Raw genomic sequence first — 16,033 nt, forward strand, 5'->3', positions numbered from 1 at the left:
GCTCCAAAAACTGGCCAAACATCAATATCACTCTGCGGATTAGAGTTAAAGAATGGGTACTTAGAAGCTGCTTGCGCAGCCACCCAAGCTGTTCACAAGTCAATATTTGAGGCTGCCTGGAAAGAACTACTGAGCGGATGGCAAAACTCAAGCCCAGGTGATCTAGTGCCAGACCTCACAAGCTCTCACACAGTGAATAGGCGCTGGACTCTTACTTTCACGTAAAGAGCAGCCTTCCATAAGTCCAACTGAGAGCTGTCTCTGGAGCACACAAACTGGAACGAACTCATGTCACAGGGTAAAGACGCCTTACTGTCCCCTGCACAGCGTCCCACTCTCGTCACCATTTGAACAAGCATTTGCAATGCAATAGGTCTTGCATTTGCGAGAGTTTAAGCTATTAGCATTGTAAAAGACAATGCCTTTTATTTATGCTTTAAAAACTAAAACATAAATAAAAGGCATTGTCATTAACAATGCCAATAGCTCAAACTCTGCAAATGCGAGACCTATTGCATTGTAATCGCTTGTTTGATGTTGCGCTGCTAAACACCATGGGGGCGACAGAGCACTCTTAATAATGTCTCACAAGACGTATCAGTCTATGATAGTACAACAGAAGATTGCAGCCTTAAACTATCAAGAAAAACACAATTGTAAATGGTAAAAAGGATGAGGATACATATAGGTATAAAAAGATGAACTGTCGTCAACTTGAGATTTTTTTTTTTTTTTTTTAGAAACCTTTATTACACATTAAAATGATACAAATAAGGGCCTACAACCACAGAGGCCGGCCGCTACAAAGCCCGGGGGCCAGCAAAGCAACGCCATATACATTCAAATAAACCATAAGCGAAAGCCCCCAGATGTTCGTGAGCACCTGTAACAGGCCGTGGCCGCAGTCCAAAAGCAAGTAGAAAGAACGGTTTCATATTTTCTATTTAAACATACCAACAGATACACACCAACAAGGCAATGAGAGTCCTAAATACCAGCGTGCGCTCCCCAGGACGGGTGAAGATCCACAGTATCTGGAGTAACTTATGACAGGAGGTGGCAGTGGGGGGGCAGCGGAGAAGAGAACAAAGTATACAGCACACCTTGCGCAACTAAGTAGGAATGCGCGGCTAGGGGGACAGAGCGACGTCGACCTCCAGCGGCAGAGGCGGAGCGCAGATACCTCCACGATAGGAATTCCATGGACCCCACACTTTAGTCCATCTCCCTGGCTTGCCTCTCGCCACATACACCGTCTTTTCCCTGAACATGCACCAGTCCATATTCTCCTTCCATACCGCCACCGTAGGCGGCCTCGGGGAGCCCCATAGCTGTGCGATATTACGCTTGGCCACCATGTACCCCAGAGTCACCCAATGTGTTTGTGCCGCGTTATAGTCATTCGGCTCCCAGACATTCAGCAAACACCTCCTGGCCTCTGGTAACAAAGCAACATGCGTGACCTCCTCCATTACAGTATGCACTCCGTTCCAAAACCGTACAACCTCCGGACATTCCCATAGGATATGAAGGAGAGTACCCAACAAACCACAGCCACACTTACACATTCCATCCACCGAATAACCCATACGTATCAAACCAGGCCCTGTGACATACACTCTATGGAGTATCTTCAGCTGCACAAATCGAAGGCGGGCCGGGATCGCCACTTCTTTCGGGGATGCCACCGCCGATACCCAATCCTCATCGTCCAATTCCAATCCGTCGGCTGTCCATGCCTCCCGCAATTGGGTCAGCAGGTCCGTGCGATCATTAATGAGTTTTTTATAAATCAGAGAAATAGTGCTGTCGGGCACATAGCCGTCTAACACTATCTTCCAACGGGGAATATTCTGGGATAGCAGCAACGTTCGGAAAAACCGAACACACAGCATGATATACCTGTGCGTATCGGAAGTACTCCCTATCATTCAAGTTATATTCAGTTTTGAGCGCTTCAAACGTTTTAAATTTTCCTTTCGCCCAGAAGTCACCCACCTTACTTATACCAATCATGTCCCATTTCTCAAAGCCTTTCGTTTTCCACAAACAACCCAGCCGCTGGGAGGCATACAACGGCGTCGCTCGAGTCAGGCGATCTCCCCACCCCATCGCAGCATTCGCCGCATGCCAGACACGCACCGCAACTCGCGTTGGGCCTGTCAACCGTGCCTCCGGAGTCGCCGAGTACAGTGCTCTATTGTAATCCCCACCAGGCAGTAGCAATTTATCCATCTCGAAGGCCGGGTTCAAAGCAGGACTGTACATCCCGTGATTCACCGCCGTCAATTGAGACGCCCAATAGTATCGTTTGATATCGGGGAGGGCGACACCCCCATCATACCAAGGGAGTGTCAACTTGGCAAGAGCGATCCGTGGTCGCCCATCCCAAAACAATTGCCGTTGAAGACTCTCCACCTCACGGAAGTATCGGGCCGGCACCACATCGAGCGTATTTTACAAAGCGTACAAGAAGCGAGGCAGCGACATCATTTTAAACAATGCCGCTCGTCCGAGCGGCGAGAGCGGAAGCCGTCGCCATCTCGCGACGTCGGCCTTCAAGCGCTGGAGCGGAGGGAGAAGGTTCCGCTCATAACGGACCGTGGGGTCCAATGATATAAAGATTCCCAAATATTTGAATCCTAGTGTCGCAATCTGAATAGGGCAACCCCGCGGCAGGAGGGGGGGCTCGCCCGAGAGTACGTAGACACATGACTTTGCCCAGTTAATAACCAGGCCAGAGTTACGACCAAAGGAATTCAATACGTCCACCAGTACAATTAAGGACTTTCGAGGGGAGGTGAGATACAGAAGGATGTCATCCGCATAAAGGGAGACCCGGTCCTCAAATTCCGGCGTCCATCTAATGCCTCGCAACGACGGCTCCCAACGCAGCCAGGCAGCGAGAGGTTCCAAAGAAAGGGCAAAAAGGAGGGGCGACAGCGGACAACCCTGTCGCGTACCCCTCCCCAGCGCGAGGGGAGCCGACACCCTACCATTCACCACAACCTGCGCCAATGGGTCAGCGTATATTAATTTTACCCAGCCAATGAACTCAGGGCCAAACCCGAATTTCGCTAACGCAGCCCAAATATACGGCCACTCTAAAGTGTCGAACGCCATGGTCGCGTCCAATGACGCTAAGATGGCCGGCTCACTCATAAACTCCGCTCTGGCCAGCACGCCGTGCAATCGCCGCAGGTTCAGGGCGGTATTACGATGAGGTATAAAACCGGACTGATCCTGATGTATCAAGTCACCCACGACCCGAACCAGACGATTGGCCAACACCTTAGCCAGAATTTTGGGTTCCGCGTTCAACAGCGAGATAGGCCTATAGGAGGCGCAACGATCTCGCGGCTTCCCCTCCTTATGGATCACAACTATGGTGGCAAGACGTTGGTCAGGGGGGAGGGAACCCTCCGCCCGTGCAGCGAGGAACATGTCACGGAGATACGGCGCTATCTTATCTGGACGCAACTTATACAATTCAACGGGAAGACCATTAGGACCCATGGCCTTACCAGAAGCGATCGAGCTAATGGCCAAAGCAATCTCATCCGGCGACAACTTCGCCTCCATCAATGTTCTATCAGCCTCCGAGAGAGACGGCAATGCAATATCTCGAAGTAACAGACGAGAATCCTCCTCCGAACGCCCAGAGGCCGGAGAGTATACCCCGCGGTAGTAATCCGCGAAGCAATCAACAATTTCGACAGGGTCGGTCACACATACGCCATCCACTCTCTCCACCACCGGCACCACTCTGCTCGCTCTCTCCTTCTTGTCCAACCAAGCAATCAGCTTTCCGGCCTTATCCCCCACATCATACAGTCGCCCTTGTTGCTCTCGACTCATCGCTTTAGCAGCATCCGTGACCAGTGCTCTATAATCAGACTGTTTGAGACTGAGAACGTGCAATTTCTCATCCGTAACACCCCGCTCCAAGTCCCCCTCCATCTCAGCCATGTCAGTTTCCAGGCGAACCACCCCCTCCCTCCCGCATCTTTTATTATGGGAAATGAGAGACAAGGCCTGCCCCCGGATCACAGTCTTATAAGCTTCCCATAGGGAGACAGCCGACGACACTGACCTCACATTGTCGTTGAAGTATTGATCAATGGACTTAATCAGTTCCGCGCGAATATGAGGATTACGCAAATACCAGGGGTTAATTGGCGCCACTCTCCCCCCTGCCCCAGGGACAACCTCCATCTGCAATAGTAAAGGGGAATGGTCGGAAATACCCCGGGCTAAATGACGCACCTCCCCAATCATACCAGCCTGGATCGCCGGCATAAGTATATAATCAAGTCTCAAAAGACTCCTGTGGGCCCCCGAATGAAAGGTGTATTGTGCCTGCCCAGGGTGCATCAGTCTCCAGCAATCTAAAAGTCCTAGTGTATCTAGAAATCCACCCAGCCAAGCCTGGGCCCTAGGGAGATCCCGGGGGGGTGACGGTCATCTGTACCGGATACAACAGCATTAAAATCACCCCCTAGCACCAGAACCCCCCCAGGGAGTCCCAAGACCAATCTTCCCAAATCAGCAAATGTAGCCGTCTGCAATCCAGGTGGCACATAAGCAGTAACAAGCGAAACAGTTCTACCCTCCCACCTCCCCACCAATGCAGCGTATCGTCCTCTATCATCGTGGAGCACCTCGTCTACCTCAAACGGGAGAGAGGTTCTAATCAAAATACCCACTCCCCTAGAGCCAGAAGTGAAACCAGAATGAACAGCCAGGCGATAGCCCCGCCTATTCAGGGCATGGAAGGAGTTCCCAATCAGATGCGTCTCCTGCAAGAAAACAATGTCGGGCGAGATCCGTTTCAAAAACTGCAATACAACCCCGCGCTTGATCCTGTCCCACAGTCCGTTCACATTCCCTGAGAGTATTCTCAATCCCCTACCCACCACCCTGCTCCCGTGCATGATGCCCACATCCCGGAGAACACAACCCACACAAGTCAGTAAATAACTTCACAGTGCCTTGTAAAACAAACAACCCCCAACACCCCCCCTCCCCCACGGTATCCCAACCACAACTCCCCCCTGCCTGCACCCCTGCTTGAGCCCGGACAGCCCCCACAACTTGCAGTGCGCCTGTCGCCCTAATATATACTGAACCACAAAAAGAACCCCTGAAGGAGGAAGGGCCCCAATAGGCTCCCCACAACCCCGGAGCAATTTGAGGGCATATTACACCAGACAAAAGTCCCATTGAGCCAAGGTACAAACCGCCGCCACAACAGTCCAACACTGGGAACCAAGGTTCTAGTCCTGTTCCGCCGAGCCTTCTCCGGTCTCCGGCGTCTGTCCATCTCGACCTCGTCTCTGAGGCAGGGTATCCAACCAGTCTCCAACCGCCTCCGGCCGGTCGAAGAAGTGCAAGCGATCCTCGAACTCAACACGCAACCTGGCCGGGAATAGCATCGCATACTTCAGCTCCATGTCCCTCAAGCGCCGTTTGACACCCAAGAATCCCAGTCGTCGTTTTTGCACCGCTTGCGTAAAGTCCGGATAGAAGCTAACGTTAGTGTTCTCGAACTTCAGCGGCCCATTCACCCTCGACGCCTGAAGAATAGCATCCCTGTCCCGAAAGTTAAAGAGTCGAGCAATTATAGGCCGTGGGGGGGCACCCACTTTCGGCTTACCACCCGGAATTCTATGAGCCCGCTCCACCGCGAAAAATTTGCTCAGGCCCTTGGGTGCGAGATGGTTGACTACCAGATCCTCCACGAAAAGGTCAGCCGCAGGGTCCTCCGATCGTTCCGGTACCCCAATTATACGAACATTATTTCGCCTTGCCCTGCTTTCAGAATCCTCCAGTCGACGGTCAGTTAGGTCCCTGGCGAGCCGTAACCCGCGAACCTCAGTTTGTAGGGCGGCTACGTCCGTAGTTAGGCTCGACGCAGTGCGATCCAAAGAGTTGACTCGCTCATTCGTTTTGGACAGATCCGCCCTGACTAGATTGACATCGATCAGGACTGCATCCAATTTATGAGCCAGGGTATCGAACTGTTGACCCACTGTAGCCTTCATCTGATGCTCGTCAATGGCACCCAGGACGTCTAGCAAAGTCAGTTCAGCCGAAAGGCCCGAGACATCTTTGGACCTTTCCGGCGACTTATGCGATCCACTAGGGGATCCCTTTGACTGCGCATAGCGGTCCATATTATTAGCCTGGGTGTAGGCTCCCCGCCGGGTCATCTTAGGTTTCTGCTGGTCTCCGTCCAGTCTCGCCGCCATCCTCCGATGACCACCGAGGTTGGCACTTGCCAACACTAGGAATAGGGACCAGACAGCCAATTCAAGGAACCACCGCCGTCAGACTGTAGGCCCGTCTATCGTCAGAAATCCGGGCCGAAAACTCGACCGCTCCGCCAGCCACGCTCCTCTGAGAAACCAAGGTCCCGCAGTCGATTTCAGCAAGCAGCTCAAAAACGAAAGTGAAAGTGCGGGGTACGTGCCAGGCCAGATCCTGCCTGCCGCTGTTGTTCACTTCGTACCCGGGCACCTCACCCACTCGAGTTCGGGGCCAAGGCAGGAGCAGGCCGCAAACTTCAGATCACGACCATTCCGGTTCCCGGAGTCCGATTTGGATTTGGACAACGGATGTCACCTCAGCTCAAGCTCACCAACAAAAGCCCGTCAATAAAACCAGGATTAATACAGGATAGACGTGGGAGGTTGCGGAGGCCCTCGGGAGCCTTTAGCCTACGCGGCCATCTTGGTTGCGCGCTAGGCTCCTCCCCCCGTCAACTTGAGATTTAAAAAAAAAACAAGACCTGTACATTAGTAGCGTTAATTTAGCATATATACATTTATTCAGCGGCACACAGTGGCAAGGTAAGTTTATAACCCTTTCAGTGTGTCAAGTGATATGTTATTTACAGGTGATCTTTGTGCCTCAGTACAGAGTGAGGGAGAAACGCAAAACAGTTGGAAGGGCATTTCATATATACCGGGGCGTTCTTTAAGAAGGTGCATTTAAAGACACGTCTTTCTGAAACATGGTGTTTGGAGAAGGAGTGCAGTTTTGTTCGTTAAAAGTCCTTTTTTACCAGATAACGCCAACAATTGAGTGAGGTAAGGGGAAGGGGGCTGGCCAATGGCAAAGGTTCAATTCAGAAAAAAGGGGGGGAAGATAGAGGTTTTTTAAGCTAGGTCCACCCTCCTTATGCAATAGTAATCCTGAAACCCGAGGTGTCGGGTAAAGAACCTAGCCGAAACAGGAAAGAGAGTTTCACTCAGTTTGAGTTAGAAAATCAGCAGGAAAGAAATTTTTTCTTTCTTGAGTCCCCTCACTCACCAGGGTTTCCCCTTGATGACATGCTTCATCATAGGGGCTATCTCAGTTCTCTACGAACTGAGGCGTGCTGTGACTTGCGATATTTACGTATGAGCACTTTTGTGAATGCTATGTGTAGTGCAAAAGTGTACTGGAGTGGACTGAGGTGGGTTAAAAATACCTTGCTAGTGGGCGAAATATTTTATTGTTGCTCCTAGTTTGGTATGTCTAAAAACGGGGTAGGATACAAGAAAAACTAGCTATAATGGGTTAGAAATCCTTAGTATACGTCAACATGTTTCGAGCATTCCCCAAAGCTCTTCGTCAGGACTACACAGGGACCAGCCATGTGTACACCACTCCTAATCGGCCTGAACTTAGGCAATCTAGAAAGGAAAAAAGGAAAAAACGCTGCAACTAATAAGCATGCGTAAATACATACATATGATCAAGATTTAGTCACGTACTATCTGTGAGAAAAAGAAAAACAATGTTAGGGGAACAGAAGCCCCCCCACACAAGTGGGTGGGTATACAACAGTTCTCATGGCGTCTTATACCCAAAAATGCTCCTCTATGGTGTGTGGTAATTTGCAGTACTGTACGTGTTTCTGTGCCTGTTTAGGACGGAAGAAACATGCTGGTTGATCTAGTGCCGCTAGTGAGTACCTTAACATTAAGACATAAAAAACACACACACACACCTGGTGACTTAAAAACAGAACGTAACACACATCTCCCCGGTATAGAGATTGCATTTACATACTTATAATGTAGCAAAATTGTGCCCCATGGACTGAGGGGGATGAGGGTTCCCGTAATCCTAGATCTGTAAACGTAGGAAGAAAAACGGGAAAAAGTGCCTTGTTAGTGGCCTTCTTCTCTGGAGATCCATGGTGTACTATTTATGCGATGGCTCCGGTGGTCGGGTCTATCGTAAACCCGGTGTTGTGACCTGTGGAAGAAAGACTTACTTAGCGGGAGAGCTCCTCGCGGTATGTCACCTAGTTGGTTACCCTCCAGACCGCATCTTAGAGTGTCTTGGGGCGGGGACCAACTTTTAAGCTTCCGTATCCGCCCAGTCATTCGAATGAAAACTAGAGCGGGGAAAGGGCTCTCAAAATGGCCGCCGTATTTGGCTAACAGTGTCGGCCATTCTGGGAGTATGAAAACGGGGAGGTTTCCGTTGTTATAGAACCTAAATGAAGTGAAAAACAGTAGATTAAAACAAACCCAAGGTTTGCGTGTAAGTAAATAACAGAATATTTTCAACAGCTTCTCCGAAGGAAGGAATCTGGTGCCAATAGTGTTCTATACCGGACACCTCGGGTTTCAGGTTTACAATGGCAAAGGTTATCAGCCTGATGCAGTACACTGAAAAAAGTAACATCAGAGGCGAAACGCCTGAACTGTTTAGTATTAAAACTTACAAAAGCAGTAGGCCTTTCTTATTTTTATTAAGAGCATAAGATAAAGCTAATAGGGCTTTAGGGGTGGATTGTTATTACACTGTGCTTAAAGGTTGTAGACATGTGTTGTGTGTAATCTAGCAGATTACTGTAGTAGGAAAGGGGTTTGGTATGAAATTACCACCTTTGACAAACCCTGGGGAAAGAAGATCCGCATTGTGATAATCCTTGTTAAGTCCTCCACATAGGGGTTGCAGACTGTTCTGCCAATTTTTTATACATATTTAAAATAGTATACATGCAGAATTTTGGGCTGCTAGTTGGTCATTAGATATTGAAGCTGCATTATAACATAGGGAAATCAATAGACAAACTGTCACTGCTCTTAGAAGTACGTGTCCCTCACTCAACATGCTAGACTTTTTTCTGAGGAAGATTTTTGTGAATTTACAGAAAATGTGTCTTTATTTTAACTTCTGCAGAACTAATAATAATTACCATGAGGAAATCATGAGGCAAAACCATTTTCTCTCAAAGTTGGTTCATGAAATACCAACGAAGGATCAACATTGACCACACAGTGAAATCAACTAAGAACACCCCACAGTTCCTAAATTAAGAAGGCACCACCATTAAATAATTTATATTGCGACTAAAAAGTTGTTAACACCCTTCTATATGCTCCTTTTGTGACCCTCAAAACCAAGCTGCCACTACAATGCATTTCAATAAGACAGCAAGCATTGCCAATAACAATAGATCTTGCTCACTTTTAGATACAAGCGATACTAATTAGTGCTGCAAGTGCCTGCTTGTACTAGGCTTCAATGTTTGACAAGGTCAATGATGAATCCTCTACAAATCTCTTGCATTTTTTCTAGTCCTCACTAGGTGGCATTGAATACAGTAGATGGGTGTTGTTTAAACGTGGTTGTTTTTCTAGCTACAATACTGCATAGCAGGACAAATAACGAGTTTAATGACGGCAAAACCCAAACACTTGTGTGGTCTGGCCAAACACAAAAAGTGAAGAAAGCCAAAAAAAGAGCAAGGCAAATGAGACTTAGGCACACAACATCCACTCTTGAGCAAAGATTGTCTCGGTGGAGTATTGTATAAACAATGTATGACAGGAAGCTGGATCTGTCTAGCTAGACCACAAAAAAGTCTGAGCCCTATCATAAAAAAATACATTCTAACAGATATGCTTCTTGTAAATGTCCACCTATATAGTACCTTGCAAAATACATAATCTAACAACCAATTTTATGAATGTCACCTAAAATTTAAAATGTGATTTACAACAATATTATCCAATAGGAAGCACTGGGGTACTCCCAGATAGTTATTGTCCATGGCGGGTCTGACGCCCAGGGTCAATAACTACCTACGAGTGCCCTCCCCATACTTAATATTGTCATCAATGATGGCCCCTGCACTGTGAAAATTAGCCTCATATGGGTGTTCTCATAGGAATAGCAGGAGGTGCCTGCGGTGGACATCCACTACATTTGCACAGACATGTTTACTAGTTGAGTAAATCAAGTGGTAACTAATATTCCCTGCCAGGTTCATCTATCCCCGGGCAAAAGGCCAGGTTGAAGTGTTCAGCTATAGGAAATGTCTCTACATTGCAGCCACAGTTTTCATGGCGTAGGTGAGGCATGATGCTGGAGAGGCCATCTTCATTAAGGTGAGGCATGATGCTGTGGAGGCTATCTTCACATAAGGTGAGGCCTGATGTTGTGGAGGCCATCTTCACATAAGGTGAGGCCTGATGTTGTGGAGGCCATCTTCACATAAGGTGAGGCATGATGCTGGAGAGGACATCTTCATTAAGGTGAGGCATAATGCTGTGGAGGCCATCTTCACATAAGGTGAGGCATAATGCTGTGGAGGCCATCTTCACATAAGGTGAGACATGATGCTGGAGAGGCCATCTTCAGATAAGGTGAGGCATGATGCTGGAGAGGCCATCTTCATTAAGGTGATGCATGATGCCGGAGAGGCCATCTTCACATAAGGTGAGGCATGATGCTGGAGTGGCCATCTTCACATAAAGTGAGGCATGATGCTGCACGACCGCACTAAAGATACTGCACCTCTAATTCCTGCTGCTCCAAAAATGTGGACCAGGTGCGAATGTACATCTTGCACTGAAAACTTGAGCACTACATGGTCTACAAGGAGCTGGGCTCTCCTCGACATGCAACCGCGTCTCTAAAGCAAGCGCGCTTGTCTCAAAAGACTTCACCTCTTGGGCACCGGGCTCCCTTTCTCTAGACCATAGACGCTGGGCTCGGCTGAAACAAGCTGCCGGTAGCAGGAGGAAGGCAGTCCTGCTACCAGGCATTAAACCTTCCCTGAGATGACTCGTATCCCCTGCTTAGTGCCAGTGAGGGAGACTACCAGAAGTGAGGGGGAAGGGTGCCTCGCCACGTTACAGGCAGAAAGGGAAAAGCTACTGGGTACCACCCCCGGTGGCCGAGATCCTGCCCTGACCTCTTGAGTCTTATTCCTGGTGATGGAATGTAGTCTCCTGTGGCACTGGCACACATTTCCCGCCACATGTAAGACATGAGGTTGAGCAGTGACCTGAGAAACGATGGTAGAACACAGTGCACAGGCATGCACTACAGGCATCTTTTCTGAGTAAAAGAAACTGTGGTTAAGGGGCAGCTAAAGCCAACAGGGGGTGAAAAGACACCCATTGCTTAAAGCCAGAGGACTGCGCCCTAAACTACCTGAGCTGAGAGAAGGAGACTGAGGGAAACACCAGCACAAAGGAACAGAGAGGATCGGGAGGAACTTCATTGGGAAGTCACTCATTACGAGAGATGCACCTTCAAATTCATATTCAAACTTGGAACTCCTACCCCTGAACTCAGATTCATCCCCTCAACTGCATCCTGCAAAAGGAAGCCACAATCTTACTTATGAACACATTTCTGCTCTAGGTCACACCATTGGATTTCGTGTCTACACCCATGATCATTATTCGAATGGTGGATCTTGTCCATTGTCGCGTCGGCTGGGTCCTATGGAGGTATCTTCACTCAGTTTGTGAGCCTTCACATTCTGTACCTCTCGATTATGTGCTTGTTTACTTTTGTGCTTCTACCTTCCGATCATAAGCGCTCCGATACACTCACGGGTTATGTTCGTGCAATATAAAACTTTATAAATAAAAAATAAATACCATTTAGCGGAAAAATAAGGAATTTGCAGGGTCAAATGTAGGTTCAGGGGGAGGTTTACCAAGTATGTTGTCACATGAGTATCTGGGACCAGCACGCTAGCTAGAAATGTATAGCAATGGAAATCATTTCCAGTCCTCTAACTTTGTGGCATGGTGTCCAAAAGCTGATATTGGAAAAGCCCGTATGTTGGGGCATTGATCACACTTTCCAGGCAGTGGCAGGAAGCCAAGGCCAACCAAATTTCAAACCACGTTTAAACTGACATTTTAGCCAATCCCAGCAGGCTCATCTTTGCAGACTTTTTGTTATCCCACAAGCCTTAGAAGGGCAGAGAAAGGAGCAAGCACCACAAGGTGGGTTTATGGTGTCAAGGAGAGACATCGAGACACTCCAGGCGACACTATGGGCATGGGGCGCAAGTAACGTTGATGGCATATACTGCAGGATATTTATATATATTTGATCCACTCCACTCAGAACTGTACAGGGTCTCTGTGGTACAAGCCCCAAGGTACAGAAGCAAGACAACCTAAAGATAGAACACCATTTTGTGCAATAGCCACTAGGACCTATATAGGACACTATGTATACTGTAAATGGGGGAGTAAGTTCTGAGACAGTGGGGACTAAATGGACCTTGCAAGGGAGGAAGAGTTGGCCTCATCCTCCAAAAGGGACAGGTAAAAGGTCTGTGCCCCCAAATAAGCTGCCAGCAGCACCCGCTACTGTCCCTCTAGCCTCATAGTGGCCTCCCAGGCTAGTGTAGTTGGCTGCTCTTTGCTGGGAAACATCAGCAAACATGGAGTCCATTCAGAGGCTCCTGGACTGCAGTAGCATGGAACTGGGCAGCGCGGCCCAGCTAGGGCGACCACCGGTCCGTTAACTACACAGACTACCTATAAATTCAGCATAATGTGTGTTGGACATTACTGAGCTCATAACAGACGTCATTTGTCCGAAATTTCAGCCAATTAAGTTTTTCAGCTTTCTGCCATGCTGTGGTGTCACTGTAGTGTAATTTTAACCTGCTTCTAATTTTCCAGAACAGACACCAGAGCTGGCTGCCAGTGTACTGTGAAAAGGTTCATGGGTTCAAGAGCCCTGAATGGAACGGAGAGATACTTCCAACAGACCAGATAAAGTTGTGGAACGTTTGAAAAGCACCAGTCTCTTACCCATATTGCTTTTATCCTTCCGTTTTTCACATTTATTTTCATTCTTTTTGTCTCATATAATTGGGCACAAATATTTTAAACATACACTGAGTTTTCCTTTATCTTGAGCATGTTAAATGTATTATTGTTTGGGGTGGACTGGAGCCTGAATGGATAGATGGAGTGTGGGGGAAGACTGTGGGGCATTTAGATGGGTAGATGATGGATGGCCAGGAAGATGGAAGGATGAATCTGGTTGGCTGCCTGGATGAATGAATTGATAGATAGATGGATGCATCTGGGTGGATTTACTATGTGGGTGGCTTCTTGAATGTATGGACAGATGGGATGGATGGATGCTTGGGAGACTAGATGGATTGCTGATTTAGGTGGGCGCGTGGATGGATGAGTGGACTGGTATGAACTGTAAGAAATTGGGTTGTTGGTTTACTGGATGGGAGTCCTCGTCAAACAGCAACAACAATCCTTGTCAGGGTAAAGCAGAAGCAAACCCCAAATTAACCTGTGCTCAATGCTCTGGTAGCTTGGCAAAGAGCAGTCGGGCGGATCAGTTATAGGGACTCTGTTAGGCCCTGAAATCATGGTTTGCAGGGCATTGCGAGGATTCGCGTTGAAGATGCAACATGCAGCCGAGCCCATGCGTTGGTTCCGAGGTGCGGCGAGGCTGCAATGCGAGGTACTACGTCATTGTTGAGGATGCCGTTGATGAGGGCTTGTGATGCAAAATCTGGCGTTGAGAATGTGTTGCACAGTAGAGGCGAGTTTAAACAAAAACAAGGGGACCCAGTAAGGTAAGCAAGGACCTTGGGCGTCAATATGTTAGGAGGACAGTGGTCCCTGGTAAGGAGCTAATGTAAACAAACAATTAATATAGACTAGAATCAGTACTATACTGCTACTGTCCAGCCGGACAGTCAATTTTATTGAATAGCGAAGTTGAAAATCTAACAAGAAACAAAGTGGGACACAGTCCTGCGTCCTACACATTCACAAAATAAATACATTGAACAAAACATTCATGCAGGGCAAGAAACGCTTGTATGCAATGCGGACGGTTAAACAAGCAAAATGAGAGTGACAACCGTTACACTCCAATATCTATAAGGTTTGTGTGCACGGTGTTCCAGCAAGTCGACAATGTTACGATCCTTTAAAGCAATACTAGGATCATCATCAGTACAATTGTTTTTTACAAGCCTGAAGTATACGGTGCCTTAATGGAAGGCAATGAGGAGGGCAATGGTGGTCTGTTGGGACATGTAGCCAAAATGACAAAAAGACAAGCACGATGCGCTGGTAAGAAGCCAGGGGCCGCAATGGGCTTGAGGGAAGTTCACGGTAAAGGGTCTTAAATGTGAAGCCGAAAGGAAATGAAGGGTCTGTGGTGGCGATACACGTGAGTGCACGGACAATGGGACGTCTCAGCGTAATGGAGTAGGGATGAACGGTCTTCGGTCATAGATCTGAAAAACCTAGGTAGTGGCGAAGTTGTCCGGAGCTCAATGGCTGCAATACTAAATCTGGTCTAGGCCTTCTTGCCCGCTCCTGTAACAGAGCCCCGGTCCCCCTGAAGGCCTGCAGCTACAGGATTCTGTGCCCGCCGGTAACCCGAGGAAGCTGCACTTCGGCATAATTAGGTTACAGGTACCAATGACCTGTGACCAAGAAGAAGGGTGAGTCAGTAAACCACCCCTTCATGGTACTATAATACTTGCGACCCTATAAATATATTTGTTCACGTAGGTCCTGAAGAAAGCCCTCCGACCCCTCCTGGGCAAAAATACGGGACTGAAACATGTCAACCTTTGACCTTCACTAGAACTTCACGGTGCTATAGAACAGTAAAATTTCTATAGAAGCACAAACTCGTTTTTAACCTTGCAACCACTTATTCTTAATAAAGTTTGTTTAGGAAGAAGAGTGAAGCAATTTTAACTCACTTTACCTTTTTTCACTTCACTTTCTCTACCCTATTCCTGGTCACTACTGCTAAAACCAGTGGTCCAACCTCCAGGTGGAGAAAAGCATTTTTTTTAAAAACCCAATGATGATGCTTTCACGTTCCTAATAGCGGAGAATCAAGATATACCGCTTTACGCACCTGTACGTGATTGAGGGTTTTTATGTTGGTAACCACACCTGACCCTGGTATAACAGGTACAAGTGATCCATTCTACTTTTTGATTACTATTCACTTTTATTAACATCATATGGTTTCCCTTTACCATAATTTCTCAGGCATTGACCCAAAAGTATACTTCATTATTGTTGGTGTGTGCGTATTCGGTGGCACATGTCACTCCTGGAGAGGAGCATTGTTCCCACTGCGTTTTGCTCCTTGTATTCTCCAGAGGGGTAAGTATATAACTTCCCTTTATCATATACCATTCACCTCGATTTGCTCTTCTTCAGCAGCGTTTCACTCCTAATTTTCACTTCTCCCCTGCAGGTCCCCACAGGTTATCCTCTGTCATGTAGAGGCAATCTTAATTTACACATGCTAAAAACACTGTAGACAATACAGCAAATTAACCATTGCTGACTCATAGTGCTATTGTATTATTGAAAAAGACTGTACTATAAGGTTGTGTGCAAAACCAATACTCCATGTACCTTATTCACGGCTTCACCCTCTTTGTTTGGTTATGGTAATTCACTTGAGGCTCACTATGCACTTCTGTTTTTTTAGCTGTGCTCTACAAAGTGAAAAAAATACTAATGTGTGACTAAAACTTTAAAAGTGCATTAATTTTTCACTCTATCAAAAACCAAGTAATTTTGCTGTATTATCCAAAACGCATATAAAATGTGTTCCACGTGTGCTATTGTATAAGCTTTGCTTAAATACCCAAGTTCGCATGGACATTTGGGTTACTCTTGTTGTATTGAAGTATCATTTTGATTACGATAACTCACCCATCAAGGATATCCAAAGTGGGACCAGTATAGAAAGCATT

General features: G+C 47.4%; 1 protein-coding gene across 2 annotated transcripts in view; it reads right to left on the minus strand.

Annotated features, from left to right (window-relative positions):
- ALKBH3 (alkB homolog 3, alpha-ketoglutarate dependent dioxygenase) overlaps positions 1-16,033 on the minus strand; it is a 294,093-nt gene that overhangs the window by 15,525 nt on the left and 262,535 nt on the right. The window lies entirely within an intron of this gene.

The sequence above is a fragment of the Triturus cristatus genome, chromosome 3_1 (assembly GCF_964204655.1).
Source record: "Triturus cristatus chromosome 3_1, aTriCri1.1, whole genome shotgun sequence".
Taxonomy (NCBI): Eukaryota; Metazoa; Chordata; class Amphibia; order Caudata; family Salamandridae; genus Triturus; species Triturus cristatus.